We start from the raw sequence: 12,742 nt of genomic DNA on the forward strand, positions 1-12,742 counted from the left end.
CGGATTGCAATCATCCCGGGATTAGACCCAAGGTGTCGGTGGAAGCGGGCGGGGCTGCGGGCGGCATCCCCGCCAAGCGATTGCATGGCATTCCCTCCCCTTTCCCGCCCTCCCTCTGCCTTCCTTCCCTTCCAGCCTTCAGGAATTTCAGGGGCGGGCGCTGGAGTTTGGCAGCGGCGCTTGCGCAAACCCCTCCCTCCTGGAGTCGTCCGGGCGAGTCGCCGCGGCAGAGGGAGCTGCTAGCCCGGAAGAGGCGCGGCGGGTGCGCCGAAAAGAGGGAGACGTGTTGGGGGAGGAGGGCATCCCCTTGGCTCCGCGAGGGTCGTCTTCGCGCTGCAATTCCTTTGGGCGTCCGACCGACGGTGAGCTAGCAGGAAGGGGGGTGGTGGCGCCGGGACCGAGGCGCCTTGGGAGCGGGGTGGGGTGGAGGCGAGACTGCGGGAGAAGGCACAGGCTGGCGGCGCAGCCTGCAGGACTTTGTCTGGTGGAGGTGGAGCGGGCTCCGGAGTGAGTCCCAGCAGGGGAAAGCGCGGGCGGTTCGGGAGGGCTCTGGTGGTGCCTGCAAAGGGGGAGTTTCTTTTGAAGGCTCCCTTCCACTTCGTGTGCGGTGGTTAGTTTTCTGGGTGGACGAGAAGGAGGGAGCCGCCGCTGAAGCGTCGCAGGAGGTTTTCTTTGGTATTCTTCTCACGGTGTTTGTAACTCGCGAGTCGTTTAGTTGCTTTCCGCGAGTCTCTCTCTAGCGGGGCGGCGGCGGCGAGGGGGGGGGGAAGCGTTTTCGGAAGAGCGCGCGCGTGTCACCCTGGGTCTGAGTTTTACTCGGAGGGAGCCCGCAGTTGGGACACGGTGGCGGGAAAGGTGCTCTTGGAGTTGGAGGAAGAGACCCGTGACGCTTGGATAGATCAGGCAGGGTTCCCCTTCGGTCAGCATCGTGCCGTTTTCCATGGTTGCCACATAGCTGGGCGTGGATGGAGGGGGAAAGCACGGACCTGGGGGTTTGCCCCGCAACTTTTCTGCGTTTGGTTCCCGAGGAGGGAGTTGGCGCCAAGTCCTCCAGAAGACTCTTAACGGGGAGTTGAGATGAACCAGGAATTGAAAGAAAGTACTGTACCTGTTTTAATTCGTCTATTACTTAAGTACTTAATTAGGGGAAGTACTTGTCGTGATTCATTTTCCAAGCAGACAGGCGCGTCCTTTCCTTCCAGGGCAGCGCCTTCTCTGCACGAGGTGACCTTACCCAGTTGCATTTCTTTACTTTCTCCTCTTTCCTGATCTTTTATAATGTGAATCAGTCCCGCGCTGACTTTACGGAGAAACTGCCCTCTATTACGGTTTGAGTTTTTCAAACGCCTTAAGCCTTGACGTCCTCAAGTCCATTTTTCTGTGTCCTTGTTGTCTTTGCCCCCGAGCCCTCCCATGGGGGGAAAAAGGCATTGTGCTTCAAAGTTTGCTGCAGAAAACATATCCGTTGCCAAGTGGCAGCATTCAATTACTTAGTGTCTAATACGTCTCTGCAAAATCAAATATGCTTTTAAAAAGATTTCAACAGTCCCCTTGAGGTTTATTAGTTGGCATTGCTGGAAGTGTGTGTGAGATGATAACACCAATGATTGCAAGTTATGATTGATTAATTTATGTGAGTGCCCAAGTACAAAGCCAGACACTGCTTATCAAATAGAAAGGATAGGTGCATGCATTTAGCCTCATTTCTCTACAAAATAAAGACAGATACAGAAATATTTGTAAGTGCCGGGTTTTATGTGCATCAAACACAACTTTGAGGAAACACGTGTCAGTGAATTTGAAGACTGTCTTTCAGAATATTATAGCTTTGATTTAAAATTACATCCTGTGATTGTTTGCAGTGATGGCCTGATCCAAGCTTTTGATATTCTTAGGGTTTCTTTTAGCATCAGTTATGTCCAGAAATATGTATTTTGGCAAACTCATCTTCTCACTGCATTTGAAATATGTATATGTATACAGTACTAAAATCCCTCTGTAGGTGGTATTATGATTTCAGGTAACAATTATATTCCTCAATTTTAAAAAATGGAAATCTTGTAATTTATGTACCTACTATATCCCTAGTATTGTAAATTAAAAAAAAACACCCTGAGTTTTTACTTTCTCTCACTGTCAACATCTGTATTTTACCTTTCATATTATAAAATTTCTTAACTTACAACATGTGAAATATGCGTGTCAAACCTATGTATAATTCTTTCTATATGTTAAAAAAAACACATGGGTATTTTCTAAGCCAGCTACATATCAGTAGGTCAGTCTTTATACATTTTACAACTCCATCAACTTAATTCTTCATCTGTTCAGTCCTCAACTTTCTCTTCAGCTGTAGTCCTAAAACCCCTGGAATGGTGTCCCATGTTTTCAGGTCTTCCCTCTTAGAGTGGCCTGGTGGCCTTTTTACTTTTACTTTACTTTTATTGAACTTATTTATACCCCATCCCTCTAGACAAAGTCTACTCGGGGCGGCTTACATGAGTAATAAAATACAATAAAATGATATACATAAAAACCTACTAACTAATATCTATATATATTCGCAAGACGGGATAGTTAAGAAACAGAAAATGAGTTAATTGACTGGAGGGAAGGCCTGCCTAAAGAGCCAGGTTTTTAAATGGCTTTTAAAAACGCCCAGCGAGGGAGCCAGATGGATTTCGGTAGGGAGAGTATTCCATAGCCGAGGGGCCACCGCCGAGAAGGCCTCAGAGGAAAGCCCATAATTTCACAAGCCTTGTAAATGTGGCTCTAGAAAAGTTTGTGAGAAATGTTCCTCTGGTACTGGAAAGCATTTTAAAAGAGGTCAATTTGGAGGTGTGAGAAAAGAGTGATTTTGTAGCCTACGTTTTCTGGCTTGCCCATAGGGAAGGGGTCAGCCAGAAGAAGAAAAATTCCTATATGTGGAGTGTCTGCCAGTGATTAAGTAGCCTGGAAAATCAGGATTCCAGATTACATAGAAAAGTTCCAAGTGTAACAGACTCTTTCCTCTTCAGACTGTCCCAAAGCTCTGCTAGATCCCAAGTCTTCCTGTGCCTCTGGCATGCCAGCAAAATGGGGAAGAAACTGTGCCAAACCACCCTTAGAGTTTAAATAAATAGAGAACCTCAGGGTGGCTAGCAACAGTAGGAAAACATGCTAAGTGCACTGTAAATCTGCACCAGATAAAAAGGCAGCTATTAAAGCACGTAACCATCTTCCATCAATAAAAGCAGTTCAGTACCACATGTGAATACACAAATCAATGCAGCATCTTGAAACCATCTATATGTTCCGCATCCTTCTAACAGTGTCTGTCCAGGAGTTAAGATACCCAGTGTGGTGTAGTGGATAGAATGTACTTGTATGACAGACTAGGACTAAGGAGACCTGGGTTCAAATCATCATTAGGCTCTGGAAGCTCACGTGTGTGGACGTGCATGTGTAACTGGTAAATCAACTCCTTTAATATCTTATCTTGAAACTCTATTAGGGTAACTATAACTCACTGTTTCAGCTTTACAGCACATAACAGGAGCTGTGGAAAATTTTGCATCTCACTCTGTTCCCTGTGACAGCAAGGAGATGTACCCAAAAAAAGGCCAACACTTTTTTTTATTGGTACTTTAGCAGCCTGCACCTCCATGTAGTCACCCATCCACATTTTGACAATTGCCCATTGCTGTGACACTTGACTGGTGCAGGCTTCTGTGATTGGGTTCTTTTAAAGTCAGTGACAGTTCCTCACATTTGGCGGGAAGAAAAGACTGAGACTACATTAACGGATTAACAATTCTTGATTTATTCGCATTTGGAGTTTCAACATCAAGACCAACCAGGTCAAAACCTGATAAATCGGGCAATTGTCCATAACCAGCTAACAGGGACTCTTCGTCCAACTTCAACTTAGCCATTGTGGAGCTGGTCCAAACCGCTCACGATCGGTAATCTTGCGCAGGGGAGTACTCCTCATCGCACACATCATCCCACAACATGGGTGTTGTGCCCAATCTCCCTCCTTCAGTGAGCTGTTGTATACCGGATTGGGGCGAATCAGCTTTTTCCCTCGTCCTTGACGGCTTGGAAACACTATCACAGTCCATTCCTGTGTCTCATAGACTGCTTCTCCACTAGAAACTTCAGTGTTCAGAAGTAGATCTCCCACTCTTAAATTGGGGAAGTCCTTTAACAAGTCGCGGGTCTTCTCCTGAGTCTGGTTCACTTTCCCTGCATCTATTTTAGCTTTCTTCTCTTTCTTCTCTTCCTCTATCACTCTGCTCCCAACCTCCTTTCTCCCCTTTCTTTTATATCCTCCTCCCACATAGAGAGTTTTAGCTCCTCCCCTTTGCTTCCTTCCTCTTCCTCTATCAGACAAACCTCTATCTCTTTCTTACTATCTCCCAGCACTCGTGTCACTTCTCCTATGTTACCCTCTTTCATCTCTTTTTCCTCCTTTTCAGGTCTTATTGATGAGGACGGCACACTTGTATCCTGCTCTCCTTCACAGCTTCATTTCTTCCTGTTTACAAGCAAAGAGTATTCTGCATTCTTTCAGGAGGGTTTCTTGCATTGTGGTTTTCTCTAAAGTCATCCACATACAGATCTGGGTTCTCTTGTCCTTTTAAAAAAGGTGTAAAATATGCACTGTTAACATAAACTTTATACTGAATATGAGCAGTGAAATTTGGCTGGTTCTTTTAACTCAGCATGAGCTGCAGCTATAGAAATGTGGGTCTCATTTGAAACTTTCCCTGGCAACAACAGATTGAAAAGGGAAGTGAAATGAATAGCAAAATAGAGGCTTGGGAAACTTTTGCACCAGTAACTTAGCAAGGAAAGCCAAATTTTCGATTTTCAAATGTTTGAGTTTTTTATTGGACAATTTAATGACTTCAGCCTGTTTCTGATGCCGTGCAGCTATTAAGATGTTTTATAATAATAAATCCTTACAGCAGATAGCCAAAGCGTCTTGATCTTTCAAACAAGAGTGACTTGACCATCCAACTTCTCTTATTTAGAAATCTTGAATGTTGCAAAGGACTGGATTTCTCCCATGATTGTGGGTAATCTAACACTGGGTAAACCGTCATCTGAGTTCACCCACAAATATTCCAGTTCCGATAGATTTGCTAAATTTGTAATTCAGACTGGATTAGGTTATGTAAAATTAGATAGACAGCAAACATTATTTCACTGAGTGTATTCCAGCTGCTTCATTGTAACAAAGGAACTTCAAATGATCAGTATTCCAGAAATAAGGAAAGCAAATGTGAAATATCTAATGTTGAGATTTTGAGGCTGCATTTTAAAATTTCAGTCTGCTTTATTCCAAGGTTTGTAGTGACCAATAGCTGTTAGCCCACAATATCTTTACTACCCGTCATTTCTCCTTATAAATAATTTTAATTTTTAAAAAAATCCAATTAAAAATAATTTATTTTATTTTAAATCTGATTTTTATATACCTTGCTGACTGCTGATCTGTTTCCAGGCACAATTCAAAGTGCTGGTTCTGACCTATAAATCTGTAAATGGCTTGGCTCAGAGCTATCTCAAGGACTGTCTCCCCTTTTATGATAATCAGAAGAGGTCTTTCTCTCAGTCCCACCACCTTCACAGATGCATTTGATGGGGACATGGGAAAGGGCCCTCTCTGTTGCTGCTCCCAGACTTTAGATCTCCCTCCCACAGGACTCTAGGCTCGCTCCATCTTTGCTGTATTTCCACAAGCAAACAAAGGCCTTTCTCTTTGGGGCAAACTTTTCCTCAGTAACTGGCTGCCTGAGTGGGGTTTTTTTAATGGAATGTTGTGCTTACTGCTTTGAATATGGTTTTGGTGTTGCTTTTGTTTACCATTTTTAGTGTAGTATTTGTTTGATCCTTTTTAGTATTTATATATTTACCATTTTTAGTTTAAATATTATATTTTAACAATGTAAGCTGTCTTGGGTCCCTTTTAAGGATAAAGGCAGGGCAAAATATTTTAAATAAATACATAAATACTATATTAGTCCCATGTAATATTTTAAGCTAAAAAGAACCTTTGTCAAGATTTTTTAAAACATATTGGCTATTCTTGCTCACCACACAGAAGACGTAAGTGAATGGCAATTTACAAATCTAGTGTATATTTGAAAACAGTATACATTTAATTTGGATGAGATTCTTAAAATCTCCCCACATTCTCGTTTATAAAATCTGGCATTCAAGCAGATACCTGTTACTACAGGAATTCCTAGCAATGGGTAAACTTGGCCATATATTTTTCCCGTTCAGGATCCTAAAAAATTAAATGGGGGTGGAAAGTAAAGGCCATGAACTTGAACATAGAGAGGGGCCAGAACAAATCTTAGGGTCAAACTAAACTGTATATTGGGTTTTCAAAAGGATTCACTCTCAAATGATGAAAGATGTCTGTTAGTCACAGTATGTGACTTTCCTAACCTATGTGTCTTACATCTATCATCTTTTGGTTTGAGATTAATCATTAGAGGGAAGCACCAACTTACTTTGCAAATTTCATGAGGCACCTATCTGTGAGGAAACCCATGGAAAGAAACATGGAATACACAGAGAATATATGCAGCCCTAAAGATCTAGTTTGAGCCGTAGGCTTTGTGCTCTTACAGCAGTCATTATAATGCTGTCGACCACTTTCAGCGTTGCCACAGCTACCATGCAGCCACATACACCAGCGTTTCCTTTTAATGTCAGGTAATTTATTGTTCCTTAGATTGTGTATGACCACCTGCTTGGTCATGCTTCTTTGTTTTTAGGAAACTTCAGACGTTCATGCTGCATTGCAGGGAAAAGTTCAGGTTTGTGTTTAACACCTGAAATTAAAGAATGAGATCTTATTCACAGAGTTTCTTAGACATAAATAATATTTGTTTCTCCTTATCAAAACCAGGGAGTAGGAGACAGTGATACAGTGGAAATGCATGTGGAAAGATTGCAATATTGTGTCTGCTCTCCACAATCCTTTATGAGCACCAAGCTGTATATAATTAAAGATTTTTCATCTTATCCCACTCACCCAACCTGTTTTGAACACTAATGTCTTGTGTTACTTGGCTATGGTGCTTGGAAATTTACATCCAGGGAAGACAGCTACTGTTTGTAGTTCTCTTCCCTGGCCCCAACTGAGCAGCAAGAATGTTTGGAAGGAGTCTTGTTATATCATTCTTCCCCCACCCCAATGCTTGCAGAAACATTGAAGGCATGCAGAAAAATGCTGATTAGAATCAAGATGTGATAGAATGTTCTAAATGGTTGCTGCCCAGCCCTATATTGCTGTGTTAAGAACTTAAACATCTCGTGGGAAAACAATCTATATATATGTAAATAAAGCCTATTTTACTTTTTGGATTTTGAGCTTGCTGTTGTGTTTACCAGTTTCTACTTGTCAGATTCGACCTTGATCAATAAATTGTGATTGTCTCTGACAGACAGTAGTCGTTGAACAAAAGCCCTTTAGGGCAGGAAATTTCTGTTTCCTGACCGTGGCCTTAACATTCTGCCTTGTTAGCTGTTTTTGCAGTTTGCACTCCTGACCTGAACGAATTCTGTTGCCAGAGGGAGAAAGAGCGGAACTTTCTAAAACTACTAAGCCTATTTAAACAAGATCCACAGACTGTTCTGGCAAAACATGGGAAGTTATCAGTCTAGTCTAATAAATTATGATGATTACAAAGCCTAGTCATGGAAACATTATTATTATTATTATTTATTTTATTTATATCCCGCCTATCTAGTCAATTAAGACCACTCTAGGCGGCTAACATGATGATCTAAAGAAACCAGGAACCCACAGTTTGACAATAATTTCCCATACGGAGCTATGGAAGTTGGAGCAAACTTCTTTTCTCCTTTTCCAGGGGGTAGGATCTAAATCAATGGATTAAAACTAGAGGAGAGAAGATTTTAGCTAAACCTTAGGAGAAACTCCCTGATGGTCAGAGCTGTTCAACAATGGAACAGACTACCTGGGAAAGTAGTAGACGTATTCACTGAGGCAGGATACCAGTTGGGGACGCTTTTGTTGGGATTTTCTCCACTGCCAGTGGGCTGCACTTGATAATTCTTGGGGTCTCTTCCACTTCTACAGGTCTATGATCTCTCTTGTGTTGAGAGATATGATTGATTGCTTCCAGGTGAGCCAGGATTAGAAGGTAGCTTTAAAGTTTCCAATCCTAGCTTTCTTGGACTGAAGTTGAGAGGGAAATGCCAAAGGGGCATGGGATAAAAAAGGTAAAGGTTCCCCGTGACAATTTTTGTCCAGTCGTGTTCCACTCTAGGGGGCAGTGCTCATCCCCGTTTCCAAGCCATAGAGCCAGCGTTTTGTCCGAAGACAATCTTCCGTGGTCACATGGCCAGTGCGACTTAGACACAGAACGCTGTTACCTTCCCACCGAGGTGGTCCCTATTGATCTACTTGCATTTGTATGCTTTCGAACTGCTAGGTTGGCCGGAGCTGGGACAAGCGACGGGAGCTCACTCCGTTGCGTGGATTCGATCTTACGACTGCTGGTCTTCTGACCCTGCAGCACAGGCTTCTGCGGTTTAGCCCGCAGTGCCACCACATCCCAGATAGTAGTACACAAAAAGATCCCCAGTGTTTATTCCACTTAGATTTCATGATGAGGGTTTTTTGTTTGTTTCACTTTCTGAAAATGAGAAAGGCTTTCTGACTATTAAAAAGACAACAACACAGCTCTGCCAGTTTCACAGTATTATGATATGTTACAGGGCAGTGTGAGCAGGGCATCACCTGGATAAATGTGATTGAAAGTCACTGGCTGGCTACATTATGACTTTTTCACTACAGCAAAACTGATATGATGCAAATGCAGTTTCCTAAACTGAAACAATATTGTTTAGGAAATACTAAGTGTGAAGCAACTCAGAAGTTTCCTAGTCCTCCATTCCTTTGGACACTGTAATTTTCCTGAGAGCCATCAACAGCTGTTTTCCAAGCAGTTTACGCACACAATGTTATATCAGTCAGACTATCAATAGATCTATTCAGAATTGAGTTGTTCTGAAGTCTGTGGCTTACAAACGGGTATATGCACATAAAGTTGCAGTTTTAGTAATCCAAGACTGTCTATGACAGACTTGTATACAGATAAATAGATAAAACATTCGTTGGCATAAGTAGAAATTGGACATAATCATGGTGGTTTGTTAAATAACTACATATATAGGCATCAAGAGGGTGGAAAAGTGTTAGACTTGTATACATATAACCCTATACTGTATACAGTATTCACTTTATACAAATGAATTTACATAAAGTATGTGTGCAGGTTAATCAAGTTTTATGAAGCAGCAAGCTGTTTAAATTGTAGGAAACGCAAGAATTTATGATACGTTTCAGGGCAGTGTGGGCAGGGCATCACCTCATTCTAGAGAGATTTTCAGTAGCATTTTGTATAAAAATGTTTCCTGTAAGTATGTATACATTCTAGAATACTGGTTCAAATGACTTTGAAATTGTATTGAAACCTTTGCTGATATCAAAGTCATACACTGGGATTGGGGCTTAATTTAGTTTACTTAAATATTGAGATTGAGCACCCTTTCTTATCTCAGAACAAACCCTTGCTCACCTGGGAAAGTACATTGCTAAACATTTGCTTGCTTGAGAAAGTGGTACTTGGTGTGGAAACTTTTTTTAAGTAAAGAAAAGTACTGTATCAATTAATGGTTTGCTTTTGTTAATTGCTCTTCAGTAACATATAGAATAAAATAATTGCAAGATCTATTAGCTTTGAATTGTGAAGTTTAAGATAATTGTTCAGCTAAGAAGTAATGGCGTTTTGGAAGCCTTATAATTCATTCACTCAAATCCAATATGAATTTGATTTAAATCAGAATGATTTAAATCATAATTTAAATAATGATTTAAATTTAAAAAATCAGATTCTTTGATTATTTACATTTTAAAAATCAGTTTTTTACAAATAACAACACCACACACAAACACCACAACAACCAACCACAACAAGAACCAACCACAAACAAACAACAAATAAACAAACACCAACCAGCCTCCAAACAAACAACCGAAGGGGCCCTATGGATCATTGAATCTAGCTCCTGTTAAGGAGATACAGTGTACAGAACTTCCAACCTCTGGATCTGGAGCCAGATACCTAAACCACTGAGCTATCCTAATATCCTATAATACACAACATATTTGCTTGTCTATAAGAGTTTGCTAATCTTTACATTGCTATTCCGTCCACCTTCAGCAGTACTCCACAATTTTTCAATGTTAAGTTATAGTTTCATTTACTCTTCCTCAAAGCAATAGGAAGTAAACTTCATATCCCACAACAATTCTGTGCATATCTTTAAACGCCCCCAGTTGGCTTCATAACAATTGCATTTCTTGTGTATATGCACAAAAACCATCTGTTTATAATTTTAGAAAACATGTACAGTTTTAGATAGCAAAAACTATTATACTTATAAATCATGCTCTTGATTTTGGGATCTTGTTGAGTCTCCCTCTCCTAGCAGACACTGTGATGATAATGCAATTAGTGAAAGGGTCTTTAGGACCTTTTCAAACATATACCATATTTTTCTGTGTATAAAATGGCACTTTTTCCTAAAATCATTAGAGGAAAAAATGAGAGTCATCTTATACATGGAAGGAGGCGGAGGCGCAGCTGTGCTTGGCCGCCTCTTGTGACTGCCCATTGACTGCTGCCGCTGCCAGCAGATCGCCTCCTCCAGTGCCACTCGCAGGCTCCCTTCGGGCAGGAGACAAGGCGGCAGCATGAGCTGGAGGTGAGCCCCGCAAGTGGAGCTGGAGGAGGTGATCAGGCAGAGATGGCAGTGTCAGCAGTCAGTGGACAGCTGCGAGAGGCAGCTGAGCACGGCTACTCCTTCGCCTCCTCCTGCTGCTGCCGCCCCCTGCCCAATTGCCTCCTCCAGCACCACTTGGGGGTACACTTCCAGCTCATACTGCCACTTTGTCCCCTGCCCGAGGGGAGCCTGCGAGTGGCACTGGAGGAGGCAATCTGGTGTTGGTGGCTACAGCAGGGGTGGAGGTGAAGGAGCGGCCATGCTTGGCTGCCTCTTGTGGCTACCCATTGACTGCTGCTGCCGCCCAGTCTCCTCCAGCGCCACTCGCAGGGCTCACCTCCAGCTCACGCTACCGACTTGTCCCCTGCCCAAAGGGAGCTCGTGAGTGGCACTGGAGGAGATGATCGTGCGGTGGTGGTGGCAGCAGTCAATGGGTAGCCATGAGGGTGCGGCCAAGCATGGCTACTCCTTTGCCTCCACCTCTGAAAAAGGCCCAAAATTGGGGGTCGCCTTATACATTGGGGTGTTAAGCATGGGGAAAAAATGGTAATTTGTACTTAGGGTAGAACCGCTTAATAAGTGATACATAAATTTCACAAAGCAGTTTATACTTACGAACTAAGCATGCTAAAATATGCATTGGAAAGACATATGAGATATGCTGTCATTGCTCCTCCAATTTGCATTGTGGGCTGTTCCTGTTTGCAGCGTGTTTACACATCATAGCTCATAACTCCCTCCGCTGATCTGATGATAGCAGTACAGTGGCTATTATTAACCTGTACAACAACTGATAACATATCAGGTACGTAGTCATGTTGCAGGTTGACAGTGTATCAGCAAATGCTGTATCTGTTCAGTTGCCTGTATGTAATGATGAATAGCTGTTGATATGTGACAGAAAAGTTCCCAAAATAGAAACATGCCTAGAAAATCTACCAGACAGTTTGTTGTTCTCACTGCTTGTTGCAGAAGAGAAATTCACTACATGTTACTGGTCTAAAAAATACAATGTGTGCTTGATTTTCCTAACCATCTAGTTCTTGGGATATGAAATTCAGTTAACAAAAGTAAACCATTCAGTAACTGATCCAGTACTGACTCATGGGCTCACAGAATGAGATATGTCACCAGTATTCTACAGATATCTCATCCCAAATTCCTTGATTATCTTTCCTATACAAAATGTTGAAGGTCATTGGGAACAGAAGGGAAACCTGTCACCTACTAGTTGCCATGATACTGAAAAGTTCTCCAGTGCCACTTTCAGCAGAAAAGAATGAGACCACGATTTCACCATGTGTTCAAGTCACTGTATGGCATCAAAAGTCACTGAAAGCTCTAGGAGAATTAACTGTCACCTGGCAGAGGTAATGCATTATGGCAGGGATGGGTGATCTCCAGAGGTCGGGACCACATACAACCATTTTTGGGCCTCCTAGAGCCACTCCCACCTCCAAAATTGTACAATTCAGGGAGTGTAGGAAGGATGTTTGTTATTGAAAGCAAAGACTTTAAAACGCTAGCAGTTTCTGTGCTCAGTTCAAGGTGCTACTGTGTTTCCCCGAAAATAAGACAGGTTCTAGTATTAATTTTTGCTCCAAAAAACACATTAGGACTTATTTTCAGGGGATGTTTTATTTTTTTTTCCATGTACAACGATCTACATTCAGTCAAATACAGTCATGTCATCTTCTTATTGTTGCTGCACAATGGTGGAGGGCGGGGTTTCACTTAACTGGAGCTTATTGGGGGGGCAAGGCTTAAATTACAAGCATCTTGAAAAATCATACTAGGACTTATTTTCAGGTTAGGTCTTATTTTCAGGGAAATAGGGTAGTTATGAACTTTAAAGTCCTTAACAATTTAGGACCTTGATATTTGTTGGAACATCTCTCTCAGATATATGCTGCCCCTTTCACCC

General features: G+C 42.1%; 1 protein-coding gene across 1 annotated transcript in view; it reads left to right on the top strand.

The window, feature by feature from the left end:
- Positions 1 to 222: 222 nt before the first annotated feature.
- Positions 223 to 12,742, top strand: part of PRRG1 (proline rich and Gla domain 1) — a 34,928-nt gene continuing 22,408 nt past the window's right edge. The window contains exon 1 of the mRNA XM_078390488.1: positions 223 to 362. The gene's annotated coding sequence lies outside the window, so the exon portion shown is untranslated. The remainder of the gene's footprint in view (positions 363 to 12,742) is intronic.

The sequence above is a fragment of the Pogona vitticeps genome, chromosome 3, assembly GCF_051106095.1.
Source record: "Pogona vitticeps strain Pit_001003342236 chromosome 3, PviZW2.1, whole genome shotgun sequence".
In the NCBI taxonomy this organism is placed as follows: Eukaryota; Metazoa; Chordata; class Lepidosauria; order Squamata; family Agamidae; genus Pogona; species Pogona vitticeps.